This window comes from Hippopotamus amphibius, chromosome X (assembly GCF_030028045.1).
Source record: "Hippopotamus amphibius kiboko isolate mHipAmp2 chromosome X, mHipAmp2.hap2, whole genome shotgun sequence".
NCBI classification, from domain to species: domain Eukaryota; kingdom Metazoa; phylum Chordata; class Mammalia; order Artiodactyla; family Hippopotamidae; genus Hippopotamus; species Hippopotamus amphibius.
In genome coordinates this window covers 9768143-9785363 of record NC_080203.1, presented here as the reverse complement: position 1 = coordinate 9785363, position 17221 = coordinate 9768143, and positions in this window count along the sequence as shown.

Sequence of the window (17221 nt, the reverse complement as noted above, 5' to 3'; positions counted from 1 at the left end):
CAAAGACCTACATGACTCTGGTTCCTGCCAACCTTTTGCTCACTACATGCCAGGCACTTGCCTTACACAAAGTAGGCTCCCATCTAAGGACATTTACAGTTGCAGTTCTCTCTGTCATGATTTCCTTTTCCAGAGATATTCACATGGTTTACTCTTTTTCTTATTTAAATGTTATTTCTTCAAACATACCTCACCTGACTAACCACTCTAAATATCTCCTAACTCATACTTCAAGGAACCACTTGTCTATCCACTTACCCTGCTTTACTTTTTTCTTCCTAGCACTTCTTTTAAGATATATGCTGTAGCACAAGCAACAAATGCAAAAATAAACAACTGGGACTACATGAAACTAAAGGGCTTCTGCACAGCAAAAGAAATGATCAACAAAATGAAAAGGCAACCTATGGAATGGGAGAAAATATTTGCAATTCATACATCTAGCAGGGGTTACTATCTAAAATCTATAAGGAACTCAGACAGCTCAGTGGCAAAAAATAAATAATCTGGTTAAAAAATAGTCAAAGGAACTAAATAGACATTTTTCCAAAGAAGATATACAAATGACCAACAAGGACGTGAAAAGATACTCAACATTGCTAATTATTAGAGAAATGCAAATCAAAACCACAATGAGATCTCACCTCACACCTGTTAGAATGGCCATCATCAAAAAGACAAGAGGTAAGTGCTGAGATGGTTGTGGAGAAAAAAGAACCCTCCTACATTGTTGGTGGGAGTGTAAATTGATGCAGCCACTATGGAATCAGTAATAATTAAAATAGAACAACCACATGATCCAGCAATCAGAACCCACTTCTGGGTATCTATCTAAAGGAAATGAGAATACTATCTACCTAGAAGTGGTATCTGCACCCCCATGTTCATAGCAGTATTATGTTCTGTAGCCAAGATATGGAAACAACCTAAATGTCCATTAATTGATGAATGAATTTTAAAAAGTAGTATAATATATACAATGGAATATTGTTCAGCCATAAACATATTATTCCGAAGATAATTCTGTCATTTGTGACACTATGGATGAAACTTGAGGGTATTATGCTAAGTGAAGTAAGTTAGAGAAAGATAAATTCTGTGTGATCTTAAAAGTAAACATGCTCATAGAAACAAAGAGTAGCCTGGTGGTTGCCAGTGTTGTGAGGATGGGGGAAATTGGTGAAGGTGGTCAAAGGGTACAAATCTGCAATCATAAGATGAATAAGTTCTGGGGATTTAATATACAGCATGGTGACTGTAGTTAACGCCCCCCCGCAAAAACTTGGTAACTATGTTAGGTGACAGATGTGTTAATTAACCTTATTGTGGTCATCATTTCACAATATATACATATATCAAATCATCATGCCGTACACCTTAAACTTACATAATGTTATATGTCAATTATATCTCAATAAGGCTGGAAAAAACTTTTAATATATGATATATTTAGCAATTGATTAAGTTTACGTCTCCCACAATTAAACAGAAAACTCCTTGAGAAGTTGTTCTGTCTTGTTTACTCTCATATCTCCAGTGTCTACAAAACTGCATGGCAAATAGTAGTCACTCAATGAACATCTGTTAAATAGGAGGGAAGGAAAGGAGGCTTTTGTAGGATATATTACTGAGAAGAAATCATATTTAATCACAACAGTTAAGAGCCCATTACAATAGCTTATGTGAAGGACTCTGGATAAGGGCAGAATGATTGGAAAGGAGGGGCCTATGAGACACTTTAGAGGTGGAATCCATGGAATGTTGTGGTTTACTGAATGTCATAATCACAAAACAGAGGGAAATCAATATAGCCTCAGGGGGGTCAAGTTAAAAAACCTGGAAGGATAATTATAATATCCATATATGAACTCACTTCAGCAAATACCAGCTCTATGTTATATAGCATGCTTGGTCTTGAGAGCACAAAGATAAATCAGACACAGTTCCTATTCTAAAAGTTATTAATGGCTTCTAGAAGGAGGCAGAATTTCAACAGAACGTGCTGAGTGCTATGATAGCTGTTTGCACAGGGAGGCAACACCCTTCCACATATAAAAACACAGATAAAGAACACAGGAACAGAAACAGGTTTTCAAGAAAATATGATGAGTTTGGTTTTAGTTATGTTAGACTTGAGACTCAAAATGAAGACACCCAGCAGTTCACATCATCTGAAATTTTAGGGCAAGGCCTTGGCTAAGTGGATGGAGTCATCAGAGCCATCAACAAAGAGCTGATTGGGTTGGAAGAGACCATCTCAGGAAAGTATATAGAACAAGTGAATAGTGGCCTAAGATCAGAACTCTGGGAGACTCAATAGTTTGGAGATCAGCAGAGAAAGAGAAGCCTATGAAGGGGAATAAATAAAGCTATCTGATATGGGAAATGCAATAGGAGAGGAAAGTTTGGAGACAAGAGAAAAAAACAGTTTTAAGTAGGAAGAAATTGTAAAGATTGGGATATGTCCTAGAAGGTCACTGAATTTTTAGTTGAACTGAGATAATAGTAGAGCTCTTCATCCATCCATCCGTCCAAGTATTTATTGAGCAGTTACCACTATGTGGCAAGCACTGTGCTCCGTACTAATGAATGTAAAGTTATTTCCTTCATATGGTCTTCAGTCTAGTTGGAAAGATATGCATTAAACAAATAATCAAAAAATACATATAAAAGTACAAATTGTGATGATTCATATGAATAAAGTAGAAAGTGCTATGAGAATAACCCCCCAGGAGAGCGAATACTAACACATCTGCTAATCCTCCTGGTCATGTGTTTTGCTTTTGCTTTATGAAAATAATACTCTATTCTGACTCTGCCTCTAAGACATTGGGTCGTTTCCACAAGTACTCTGCTCTCTAGTTATTGTCCTGAGATATGGTGCCTGGTTTTCTCCTTCTGACACTTCTCCTGCCCTCTTCGCATTTCTATAAAATCATTACTGATTCAGGATTTATTTCTGACTCTTGATGCCTAGCTTGTTGCTCAAGTTTTGTTTTATTATTGCCATTTCAGCTCCACACAGCAGACCATACAAACTAGAGTACCGTGGGATGGAAGCTGATGAACAGTATATGAGGCAGAAACAAAGTGTTAGACAATCACCAAGGGCAAAGGCCCTCTCTCCTGTAAACTTGTATCCAAAAGAAACTATGGCACCTAGAAATTTTCTGGTACTGTTAATATTGATTGAAAATTGAAAATATAGATTTGACATCACATGGTGTTATGTTGGATGAGATCTTCGGAGTAGAATAAGAAAGAGTCACTTGGTTTCTGTGGTAGAGACTGGCCAGGTGTTCACGAAAACATTTCTTCTTATTTCTACATTTCCCAGCCCCCCATGGAGTTAGTGTAGTGATTACGACCAATGGATTCTGAAAGGAAGTCATATGCACTCCTTCCAGGACTGGTCTCTAAAATCTTTTGCACTGGATTCTCTAGGTTCTGTCTCTCCTGATTGAAGCAGTGGAGGCTGATGACCTTGCATGGCATTTATTGAACGTGGTAGATCCATTAGAATAAAGGATCCTAGGTCCATGAATTAACACGGGAAAGAGTACCACTTGCTAATCAGAAAGACCTGTTTTGGAATTTTTGTGAGTAAGCTTCTATCAGGTTTAAGTCATCATATATTTTGGGATTTGCTTATTACAGGAGCTAGTGTCAACTTATTTAACAAAGGTACCAAAAACAATACCTAATATCTATTGAGCCCTGAGTATGAAACAGCATCTGGAAATAAAAGGTGGTAATGGAATTTGCCCCAGCTGCTATAGCTGATAAATAGGATAGGAATAAGATTTCAAACCCTGATGTCTTTTCACTACACATCTATTGAAACACGCCTCCTGTAGTTTAGAAAGAAACACACTGTGTTTAGAACAAAAGACTGGAACAAGAGGCCCAGGTGAATGGCTTTCAGATGCAGCTAGTCTAAGGGACCATGAGAAGAGGTAGTTTGTGTCAGCGTTAAATCAATGTGATTTATGCTTGAGTCTGTTTCTCACAATACAAAGGCCCTGTATTATTCCAATTTGCATCCTCCTTCCCCCCTCCATTGCTTTGTTCAGTATCTTGCATATAATGGATGTGCACTGAATTACTTTACTAATGAATTGTTTTGAATACAAAGTACAAAGCTAGGGACTGTGGTAAGTTGATTTCATTTCCTTGTTCCTCTGTAGATTCATCCTCCTGCAAATTGTCGTGTGTAGAAGCTCAAATCTGGAACTAGCTTTTAAGACATTTAAATCACTTTTTTAAAGTGACAGTTCTGTATATAACACTTGTAGCTTTCTGTGCTTTTAAAATCAGTTAGCCCATGTAAAGCTCTTACAACTCTAAGACCGTGGCAAGCTCTCAATAAAATAGTAACTGTTATTATTAACCTCAAGTTTTATTGTGAGCTAGTTCTCTTTCATATTCTCCCTTTGGACATTTTCCCTGCCAAGTGCTGACATTTTTTAAACTTTATCGAGGTATAGTTACTATACAAATGTTATCATATTTAATGTATACCTTTTGCAGAGTTTGGACATATTCGTATACCTGTGGTACCATCACCATAAACAAGGGAATAAATGTATCCATAACCTCAAAAAGATTTCATGTGTCTCCTTTCTCTTTTTTGTGGTATAAGAACACTTAGCATGAGACCTACCCTCTTAACAAGTTTTAAGGGTATAATACATTATCGTTAACTATAGGTGAAATGTTGTACCACAGATCTCTAGAACTGATTCACCTTATAACTTTCTACCTGCTGATCAGCAGCTCCCCACTTCCTCCTCCCCCAGCCCCTGGCAACCACCATTCTATTCTCTGCTCCTTTGTGTTTGACTATTTTGGATACGTAATGTAAGTGAAATCATGCAGGATTTGTCCGAGACTTACTTCACTTAACAGGTCCATCCAAGGATAAAGAAAATGCAGTATATACATACAATGGAATACTTTTCAGCCTGTGCTAGTGTTTCTAATGCTATGATTGCTATTGCTTTGCTTTATCTTCTCTAAGTTAATTCATTCGCATATTAGAGATACCAAACACTATGTTAGGCACTACGTACGTTAACTCATTACTCTCCACTAAAAAGGGGTGTTTTATTAATTTGTTTTCCAAACGAGGAAACCAGGGCCCATAAATTAATTATCTTGTCCAAAGTCACATAGTTCTCAGTGGTAAAGCTGTAACTTAAATGTCAGTCCAACTACAAAACTCAGGCTCTTTTCCACAGCACCAATGACTGACTTTCTTTTTCTTTAAAGAGAAGGTGCTACCATTAGTAATTCATTAATCACGTAAAATGTAATATAGAAATTTAAGGTTGGAAGGGATCTAGTCAGCCGTGAGCTGGAGCCAGTTTGTACCAGTTTGTGAGAGTAGATTGTGTGCATCTCTTCCCAACTCCACATTCAGGGACATCATTTTGATAGTTTGAAAGTGGCCATGGTGGGTGGGATTCCTTCCACCATAGAAAATGGCAAATGCTACAAAAACTACAAATCAAGCTTTTGTTTGTTTTTACCAACACGCGATTGGACCTAGTAGTATAGATTATTTATTTTGTGTATGAGGGAACTGAAGTGAAAAGAGGCAGCTAATGGCTTACCCAAAGTAACAGAGCTAGTGTGTGACAGAGATGGGACCATAACCCAGGTTTTCTGACCCTCAGTATAATGTTAACCTGCTATTACCTCCCTTACATGTGTGAAACTCCTGTACATAATTCATGCTTTTTTATCCTTTATGGGTTGAACCTTAACTTCTAAGCCTTAAGCAGTTCATTCCCTTAAGTAAGTTTTATTTTTGTTTGAATGTGGCATAACTTTTGCACTTACAATGCAAAACTAGTTTCCAAAAACTAATTACTTGTGATTTTAAAAAATCTTATTATAGTTTTAATTTTCATTTTTCTAATGACCATTAACATTAAGCATCTTTTTTTAAATTGACGTACAGTTGATTTACAGTATAATATTTGTCACAGGTATACACATAGTGATTCAGTATTTTTATAGATTGCACTCGATTTAAAGTTATTATAAAATAATGGCTATATTTTCCTGTACTGTACGATATATCCAGGTGAGTTATTTTATACATAGTAGTTTGTTCCTCTTACTCCCCTTCTCCCCCTCATATTGCCCCTCCCCCTTTCCTCTCCACACTGGTAACCACTAGTTTGTTCTCTATATCTGTGAGTCTGTTTCTTTTTGTTATATTCACTAGTTTGTTGTATCTTTTAAATTCCACATATAAGTGAAAACAGTGTTTGTCTTTCTCTGTCTGACTTATTTATTTCCCTTAGCACAATATCCTCTAAGTCCATCCATGTTATTGCAAATGACATTATTTCATTTGTTTTTTTATGGCTTCCTTGTGTATGTACCACATATTCTTTATCCATTCATCTGTTGATGGACACTTAGGTTGCTTTCATATCTTGGCAATTATAAATAATGCTGGTATGAGCATTCATATCTTTTTGAATTAGTGTTTTTTTTGTTTTGTTTTTGGATATATACCCAGAAATGGGATTGCTGGGTCATGTGGTAGTTCTATTGTTAGTTTTTTGAGAAACCTCCACAATGTTTTCCATAGTGGCTGCACCAGTGTACACTCACACCAACAGTGTACAGGGTTCCCTTTTCTCCACATCATCACCAACATTTGTTATTTGTAGTCTTTTTATTTATTGGAGTATAGTTGCTTTACAATATTGTATTAGTTTGTACTGTACAGCAAAGTGAATCAACTATACGTATACATATATCCCCTCTTTTTTTGGATTTCCATCTCATTTAGGTCACTACAGAGCATTGAGTAGAGTAATTATTTGTAGTCTTTTTGATGATAGCCATGCTAACAGGTGTGAGGTGATATCTCATTGTGGTTTTGATTTGCATCTCCCTGATAACTAGTGATTTTGAACATCTTTTCCAGTGCCTGTTAGCCATCTGTATGTCTTCTATGGGGGAAAATGTCTATTCAGGTCTTCTGCCCCTTTCTTAACTGAGTTGTTTGTTTGATGTTGAGTTACGTGAGCTGTTTATATATTTTGGATATTACCCCCTTATCAGTGATATCATTTGCAAATATTTTCTCCCATTCCAGCGTTTAATGTAACAACTTGGTATAATAAAGCATACATTTGTTCTTGGGGGCTTTATAATCACTGTCCCCTTTGGGATGCAGGAAAGTATTATCAGAAAATGTGTGTGTGTTTGCAGAACAGCCTTAAGAATGGCCTCATTTTAGGGCTCTGTGAGGAGCTTGGAGTGCTCAGGGGATGCCCTGCTTTGGCACTCAGTGCAAAGCATGGAGCGTCCCACTGAAAGAAGCTAGTCGTGATCACTGGCATGGAGAGCAATAAAAACAGAGACTTTGTTCTCAAAAGCTTGCTGAAAGCATAACATTGGGCTATTGAGACAGCTCAGCCTCTCACACACACTCCCACTAGGCTTTGCCAAGGTGCAGGACGGCCCTGCTCAGCCCAGCACACAGAGAATTGCTCCTTCTGAAAGGAACCAAGTAGCTCACAGACAGCAATAAAATTCTTGAAAGAAAGTGCCAAAGAAAAGTCTTCAGTCTTTAATTTGTTTACAACTTAAGCCTGGGGTTTATCAGCAAAGATGACTTGGAGGCATTCAGGATTAAGTGAGCGTATTTTTTTTTTTAAATCATGCGAAGTTCAGAGGCTATCAGCAGCTGCAAGAACAAGGTCTTCTCTGAAATGCTTGGTTCTTTGGAGAAGGTAGTAATGGAAGATACCACGTTTATAAAGTTGTGTCCTATAGCCATGGAGGAGCCTCCCAAAATACTCCTGGTAGTGGGGGGAGCTATGCTCCTCATGGTGGTGGCAAACAGTATGAATTCAACTCTGGAATCTCAAGGGTTCTAATCTTATGAATGAATAAATAAGTAGATGGTCTAATGAATGAATGAATGGAAACCAGTCATCTCCCTGTTGATTGTGTAAAAAGCAAGCAAGAAGATACAACACATCCTAAAAGCTCCACACGGAGGAGAAAATACAGATTTATTCATTCATTCATCAACACTTTCCTGAGCACCTACTATGAGCTAGAACCTGTAGATTTCTAGGAGGGCCTGTCCCCGTGGTTCTCAGACTTGAGTGTGCATCACAACTACTTGGATGGCTCATTAAAACACAGATTGCAACAGCAATAGACTCACAGACATGGAAAAAAATTATGGTTACCAAAGGGGACCACGAAGGAGGGATAATTAGGAGTTTGGGATTAAAATATACATACTATTATATATAAAATAGATAAACAACAGAGTCCACTGTATAGCACGGGGAACTATACTCAATATCTTGTAATAACCTATAAGGGAAAAGAATCTAAAAAAGAACATACATATATATAACTGAATCATTTTGCTGTACACCTGAAGCTAACACAATATTGTAAATCAACTATACTCCAATAAAAATTTTTAAAAAATCACAGATTGCTGGGTGTCCCCCCAGGGACTCTGATTCATTAGGTCTGGAGTGCGGCCTAAGAATACTCATTTCTAACAAGTTCCCAGGTAATGCTGATGGTCTAGGGACCGCACTCTGAGAACCACCCACTTAGTACAGGAGACCAAGAGGTGAATGATTACCCCGCACAGTGATTAGCAGTAAGGGCCATGAAGGTCGCTGTGTGAGCACAGAGGAGGGCTACTCCAGCCAGCCTGGAGATGAAGGGACCGGGAGACGTGGCCGGGAAACGTTTCCCAGAAGTGGTAACACTGAACTAAGTCTTGCAGGCTGAATGGGCTTTTCTGTCAAGGGGGAAAGGGTTAGAAAGGCATTCTGGGTAGAGGAAATAGCATGTGTGAAGGCAGAGAGGTGAGAGATGGCATGGTGCTTTTAGGGAACCGCAAGCGGTTTGTGGCAAGAGTCGGGGTGGCTAACAGATATCTTCCTGGAATATCTGGCATGGGCTTGTCAGAGAAGAGGCGCTCGGTCAGTGCTTGTGTAAATAAACGGAACTACACAGCACTATTTAAGTACCACAGGTACTCTGAAAGGCTTGTATGCGGTCCTAGGCTCAGCCCTCAAAGAGTTGTACAAATTGTGTGGCGGAGGAGACATGAAAGTGAAACAGCAGTTCAAGAGAGACCACAGGTCGATTGATGTAGTAGACACCAGCCAGGGTGGCTGCCTGAATCGCAGTGACTCCTGTCTCCTCTGGAAAGGACGCACAGCCCAAGGTCCCCTGTGGCAGGGTCTGCGCTAAGTGCCTCTGCCCCAGGCCATAGCAGGCTTGTCTGGAGATACGTGTCTGAAGCATGCAGGCCAAAGTGCCCCTCTAGAATGATCTGAAATGAAATTGAGGCGAGAGCGTAAGTTCTCCTCTGGTGGAAAGCCTGTGAGATGTGCTGCACAGGAATCGCGGGCCGCCACATTTCCCAGAAGGCAGAAAAAGCCGAAAGAAAGAAAGTGCCGAGCCAATGGAAGCAGAGATGAATCAGGGACCGAGAACTGGCAGCATTTGAGCCTCTGACTCCAAATGTTCCTAAGGCTCAGCTGCCCTTGATCTTCCCACCTTTTCTTGGTATATTACATTCCTCAGTAGCCTGGCAGTGACGCTCTCTGTTTGCCTGATTCAACTGAAGGTCGAGTTGAATCTCTGTCACTTGCAATCAGATCAGTCATGACCAACGCGTGAAATAGACACTGAATGGGCCCACAGTCCATGGGCTGTACCTGCAGTAGCGGTTGCGCGGGGTCAGGGGGACTGCCTTCTGCATCCATACACCTAGGCAGGATTTAGTCAAAGGGAAGGGAAGGAGGCCCTATCAAATGGAGGGAATAGCATGGGAGAAAGTGTGGTATTGCAGATAAACATGGTTCCAAATGCTGAAGAAGAGGTCGGCCTGGCTGGACAGAAGACTTATCCCTTCGGGGTTAAATATTTGAAGACTCAAATATGAAGGAGACCGAATGCTAGGTTCAGAGGATTGGACTTTCACCTGGAAGAGAACCAGCAGAGAAACAACAGGAAGGGATTAGCATTTTTAAGGAGCATTAGTCTTGTGACAGATTTTCTTTTCTTTTGCTGGCGACATTTTTTTTTCTCTCTTTCTTTTTCTTTCTGAAAAAGGTTTTCCTGTGGGGGGAGACTGAGTCCCAGGGTGAGCCCTGCCGCCATCCCTTGCTTTCCTCACCGAATGCCTGTGCACAGAACTCAGGGGAAATGTACGACACAGCTTCCGTACTGCAGAGGACTGTACAAGAGACTGCGAAGACCACTGCGTGCTTGAACGCTTCATTTCAGGAAATCTGTGCCGGAGCTTTCCTGAAAGTCACGAGCAGTGCACTTTTTATTGGAAGTATGCTGTATTTCCCAAGCAACCATTTCACTTTACACTGTTTTCCCCTACATATTCTAGGCCGGCCCATCTTTTGTAAGGCTATTCTTTTTTTCCAGATCAGACAAGCTGCAATTACAAATTACTTTCAAGACATTGAAAATTGACTGGGAAAGTATGCACATGCCCTGGTCCACGGAGACCATGTTTGCTTATCAGGTTGTCTCCTCTTTGTTAATGCTGCCCCAGGATACCTTTCTTTAATGGGAGGGAGTCCTGTCTCGCAACTGACAATGTGCTTCCAGGAACCATTTGTCTTTTCTTTCACGCGCACTGCGTTTAGCATTCTCTCCTGTCGCCGCTGGGAGAGTGTAACGACTGCAAATCTGCCAGTCCAGGCTTGATGCAGGGAGCGGGGCACACCTGTCTGGCACTGCCAGTTCTGCCCTGATTTATTCAGAGATGGAGCCAAGTGCTCGAACATTTCAGTCCTAGGAAGTCCTTGTCAACACTGTGATCTATATATGCCTTCAGGGGAGCATCCAAGAGACCCATCCAGATCAGGTGTCTTCCTTTCTATGGATGAAGCAAGAGGAGGCTCAAGCTACAGGATGGCGACAGCACCTTTAACTGTAACGGGGATGTGAGGAATTCTGTCGCTACCACACTTTACTTCCTGTGCTCTTCCTTACACCTTGTCATTGGCAAGGTTTCTGAGTTCCTTGTCCTTCTAAAGCTTTACAGCATGCGATAGAAGAGAGATTCCGATTGTAAAGTAAAAAGGCACTCTGTCACTTTTATCTTCACTGATTCAAGTCAGCACATGTCTACAAACTTTTCTGTTATCAGGCCCGCATTTTAATAGGATGATTCTGAAAAGTGCCCATTTTCCTAATTATTTCAGAATTATGTGGACAGTAATTACCACCTTCCATTAGCACCACTAGTGGTGGTTAGAAGAGATTTCAAATGCATCCAGCAAGTGCTTTACACTAATATGTTTGCTTCATTAACTTCAATCAAAAGACAGCAGTGGCTCCTCATAGCAATAAGTTTGCTTTGATACATTCTCATCAAATATTGATCTGAATAGTCTGTAGGAGTGCTTAGCCGGGCTGCATGAAATTTATTTACTGAATACATTATTTCTATGCCCAACTGCCAGTTGCTGCCTCAGAAAATCTATTTTTTTTCATGTTAAAACTTTATTAACATTTAGGAAATCACTATTTTTTGGCAATTAATACAAGTCTGTTAAAATGTTTTCAGTGCAAAATCTTCAACAGAAAAAGAGTGGATCCAAAATTATATCAGATGATAGATTTTCTTTCCTACTTGGTCAGAAAAAAATTTTTTTCACTCAACCACATATGTATAAGAGGGATTGGCAGTCGAGCACCCCTCCCTGAAAGCAGATTTACCCAAATGTGACTTGATGGCTTGAAGTTACACAGAGATTTTGTTAAAAAGTCCATTTGTAATTTTTTGTAAAGTCTTTAATAGAGAAACAGACTTCTGGTGTTTAAAACTTCACCGATTCAGGAAAGAGTGGCTATTTCTCTTTGAAATACATGCATCATGGAGCTGAGCTCCCCAGTTCACATGGACTCTTCAGTCACAGCTGAGGCCTGTGAGGATGGCTGAGCAGTGAACGGAATACAGAGCAGGGAAAAGAGCAGGCCTGGAGAGTACTGAAGGAGGAGATGGGTGAAGTTGGTAAATCGGTTCTGACAGTCCTGTAGAACTGACAAGAGACAAAGCATCGGGCATGAAATGGGAATTCAAAGGCCAGTGAGTAATCCAAAATGGCAACCTGATCGGCAACTGCGAGTTGGCAGGGAAAGAAAAATCCAGAAGATGCTTCCCGCCTGATTTCACTGGAGATTTGAAAAGTGAGGTCACAAGAGAGTACATAGGAAAGCTGTCTCTGAGAGGGAAAAAGGCAAGTGAGACAAGTCATCTTTCCATGACTGAGGCACTAAATCTCTATTAACTGGCTCTGTGTAGTGACCGAATGGAAAGTCAATTGACTTTCAGTTATTAGATATATTGGGGTCATGCACCTTGAGATTGCCTGGAATTCTTGAACATATATTTACTAGTCACCTACTGTGTGCTGGGGTTTTGTTGCTAGATGGTGATGATTAGAACATGCTTTCAAGATTGTGTCTGCATGATGTGTTCAGCCCAGTTGCCTATAAGAATCAGCAAGAAACCTGCACCACGACTTTCTCATCTCCATACCCAGTGCCCAGATGGGTCCTTTCCCTGACTCCTGGACACAGCCTGCAACTGTGGCTGTCGCCCCTCAAGAAACAGAATGGAGAAGCTTAATGCACACAGGGCCAGAGGCTGTTATCAGACTCCAGGTCTAAGACTGGCCCAGGTATCAGATGCAACTCGAAAGGCCGTGTGGGAGAAAAGAGTCCTGCACGAGTCTTCTCAGCCACACAGATAAGCTCAGACAGCCAGTAACAGTCAGTAATGACTCAATTGCTGACTTCCTGATTCCAAACCAGGCACTCTTCTCAATTATTCCATATTTCACATTTGCCCAATATCCATGCTTTATAACTCAAATATATATGTATTTATACTTGCTGTATGCTTATACTACTTACATATGTCAATATGCCTAATACATCTATCCAGCTATTTGGTAATTAATAGAATGATTGCCATTGTTTAGATATTTTAGAGCTTTGGAGTTTGTCTTATTTTATCCTCAACAGCCCTATGACATATGTATTCTGATTCATATCTTACAGATGAGGAAACTTTGATTCAGGCAATTAAATATTTGGTTCAAGGACACATACTGAATGTGAAACCCTGTGTCCTTTCTACTAGATAACATTGCTTCATTTCTCTATCTCTGTCTCTGTTTCTCTGTTTCTCTCTCTTCCTCCTTCTCTCTCTTCCTCATAGTCCCGCTGTCTCTCTATCTGTGTATGTGTGTCTCACCCTCATTGCCATGTAGACTGTGTGCTGTGCAATTTTCCTCTTTAATTCAATAAAATATCAAATATGTATGTAGCATGATATAGTAGACAGGCAAACACAGGAACTATATGGCTAGCAGTGTCCTCTTTGGCCATTTTAGTTATTGAGCTGAAATCATCCTTCCTTGTTTATCCTTGGCAGTTCAAAAAAGGTCTTTTTGAAGAAAAAAAATGTGAAAAGAAAACTTTGGAAGGAGACAGACTTTTTGCCTGCCTGATAAGAGGTAGTTTTCTTCAGAGCTGTGGAGAACAGTGTATTCAAAGGTGGAAAGACAAGTGAAGATTGGCAATGGGAGCTATATATTTGTCTAGAGAGAGGGAATTTTTTTTTAAAAAGCATGAGAAACGACTATAATAAAACAGTACTAGTAATTCAGTCTAGAATTGTGCTGTATGTTGTGGAAAATTAAATGGGAAACGTTGCTTGTTACCTTGCTGCTACTTTAGAATTACATTGAGACTCTCCTGAAGGTTTATAATTATAAATCCGAAGGATCATTATACTGCATTAGGGTGGATAATTACTGACCTGATTTGGATCAAGGTGAATTCAGCTTCTTTTCATCAAAGTGTAATTATTCTTTATCCAAGCCCTTTCCAGATCTAGATTCCCTTTGATAGAAGGGGAAAGAATGCATTCTTTCTAAAATAATAAGTATATATATTGAATACCACAGATCCTTAATTGTAAACTGAATTTTTGCTTTCCTGGGGTCACTAGAGGATTGCACTCCGTAGTTGAACAATGCCTTAATGAACGTAATTTGGTGGCTCCACTTGCTAATGTGACTAGTTCCTACTGTTTATTTCATTTCAGAATTGGACGCGATCAGATATGGAAACATAATTACACTGTGTAGAAATAAGCCCCAAGATTTCCAGACCTGACAGAAGAAAGCTTGTGGGCATGTAATTAAGAGAGAGGGAAAAAGTTGACCTACATTTTCTGAGTTTCAGGGATCAACCTGCATATCTGACTGTGAATCAATTCATCTCCTTGTCTATTCTTCTCCTAATAATCCTGACCTCAATCTCTATTGTTTGCACTAATGAATTAATTTGTAGTCTAATTCTGTTGATTTAGAAATCCAAATAAATGAGAGATTTGGAAGTGTCAATTAAGCAATCTGTAGAATTCCTATCACAAAGATTGCTTTGTTAACTTCATTCTGCATTCAGAATGTGAAATTAATTGGGGGGCAGGGGTAATGGGAGGGAACAGGTGCCAATTACAGGGTCATTGCAAGGGATGATTCAACTTAGAAACTGTCAAATGCCACACATGCAAACTGGGAATCTTCTTTATTTTAAAGAACTATCATTATTGAAATTAATCATCTGGAAACAGTTAAAATTCTTGATGATTCTCCCCTTTAAAAGAATAAAGATGAGATTCCTTATTTCTGCATTCAAGGCCCCAATCTAACTTCCAGGAAAGGAGCAGTTTGTTGGAAATAATTTGTGAGGCCTATGGAACATCCAAATGAAGATGTCCAGTAGGCTCTTATGAGTCTGAGGCCCAGTGGAGATGTCTGAACTGTTGAGAATATTTGCTACCTGTTTGAGAGTGATTAGCATGCAAAGCAACATTTTCTAATAGAACTCCCTGCGATTATAGAAATGTTCTGTATTTGTACTGGCCGTGGCTACATGTGGCTATTGAGCAATTGAAATATGGCTAGTGTGACTGAATTTATTTTATTTTATTTTAGTTAATTTAGACTTAAATAACCACACCTGGCTAGTGGCTACCATACTGGACAGCACACATACAGAGGAAAACTGAAGACCAGTGGAGGATGAGATTGCCCAGAGAGATTGTGTAGGGTGAGAAGGGAGGAAAGCCTAAGCTAGAACTGAGGAGAATAAATGAGCATTTCAAGGATGCACAGAGAAATGGCCCCACAAAGGAGTCTGATTAGGGACAGTCATAGAGCTAAAGCGGGAAACTCAGCAGGTCAATAGACAATGGAGAACAGAGTTGCAAAACAGGGAGGTCAACAGCGTCAAAGGCTGCTGCGAGGTCAGGTAGAATGAAGGTTTTATAAGGCCCAGGATTTACTGGTCCTTATATGATTTGCCCTTGCAAGACTTACAAAACAGGTACTAAAACATATCCAGAAGTATGTCCTCCTCAGAGGGACATAGAATGCTTTGGAAATGACTATTCGCCTTTAAAAGATGTCTAAGATTTTGTTTCTGAAAACGAAAATTCTCTTCCAACCAGAGTTGGTCTGCGTATGGTACATTTTCAAACAGGTGTTTGAAAACAAGCAACTTAATTCAGTCAATGCCCCGCTTGGTGACAGGATGCTAATGAGTAGTTTTCAAAGTAACCACTTGTTTGATGAAATTTAACCATTTGGGGTCTTTTCAAAGCAGTTTATGTGCTGTGTGGAGCTAGCTATAAACTTGTCTTGAGGATGGATGTGGAAACTGTATTCAGCGGAAAGCCCAGAGCAATAACATGGATAATTTCTTGACCATCTATTGAAGTCCCCAAGGCCTAGGCTGTGCATCTCCGAAAGGAAAGCCCTTTGAAATCAATGCCCATGTCTTTCAAACATTGCCTGAACCGTCTTCGAGTTGTCCATCTGCCATTTCTTTCCTTGACTAGTTTGAACTCTTTACAATTCCACGTCAAATCCCCACGGTTCACTAACTTTTAAAGAGCAATATTTCTTCCCCACCTCATTTTGTGACAACTCACACAATGAAGCCACACAACTGAAATATCTTGTCTTGAGCTCCAGAGCTTTCAGTTGAGTAGAAAATAAGTCATATAGATCTCTCCTGAAAAGCATCCTTTGTGCAACAGTCATTCAAGGGGAAATACGAATGCAGACGTTTTAATTCACTATCCAATCACTCTTAAGCAATCTGACCAGAGAGCTCTGTTTAGTAGGCACAGCTCAAAGATCTGTTTTCTCATTTCCCAAGTGTATGCACCCCAATAGCTTCTGCCTGCCACTCATGGTCTTCCCTGGTGATTTACTCCAACTACTGTCTGACCCTGATGAATTCAGTCTACTTTCTTACAAACACCAGCTTCACAAAAGCGCTGGGGTTTGATAATTTGAACCTCTTCTGTGGCAGAAATGTTACCATGCCCTCTGCAGTGTGCAAAGCAGAGTAAGATGTGTGGATCTTTCTGGAAAGCAGAACCGCACATTGATTTATTCCCTGGAGCCTTCACACAGAGATGCTAGTGCATGTTGAGATATAAAGATAAGATATTCATTCTAAAGGTGCTGAAGGGACAGAACACAAGGCCAACAAGAAGCTACTACTGTTTTGGAATATGCAGTTAAAAAGCCATGCAACTAGTTGTCTCTTACTTGAGGTTTCTCAGTGTTTCTCTGATGAGACTATGTGTAAAATAATATTATCCAGCTCAAGTGTAATTGGTATGAATTTTTATCAGTGCACTTCAGGGCTAGCAACTTTTCTTTTCCCTTTCTTTTTTTAAATCAAATAAATCCAATTTGGCCCCCCATCTGCTACAATTGATAGAAAATTTAATCTCAGCAGAAAATTTAATCTCCCCTCCCTTTAGGATTATACAGGAGACAAGAGAGCTATTCAGTCCAGAAAATGTGATGATGGGCCTCTGGTCTTCTGTCTATCATGGTCCTTGTTCATGAGCAGCATACCTCATTCAAATGTGGCTCTATTCCCTTTGTGTCAAGCTTAAGCACAGAAACTTGACAGTGCTTCTAAGCTAAAGCAGCTAATGTCTAGCCTCCTCATTCATAGCACACAGCCATCTCCCCCTTGGAGATTTGCATGGAAGTCGAGAACAAGTATCCTCCATTCAAGGAATTCCATACCAAAACTAAAACCCCAAACCATCTGCAACCCCTAAGGGAATCCACTGAGTATC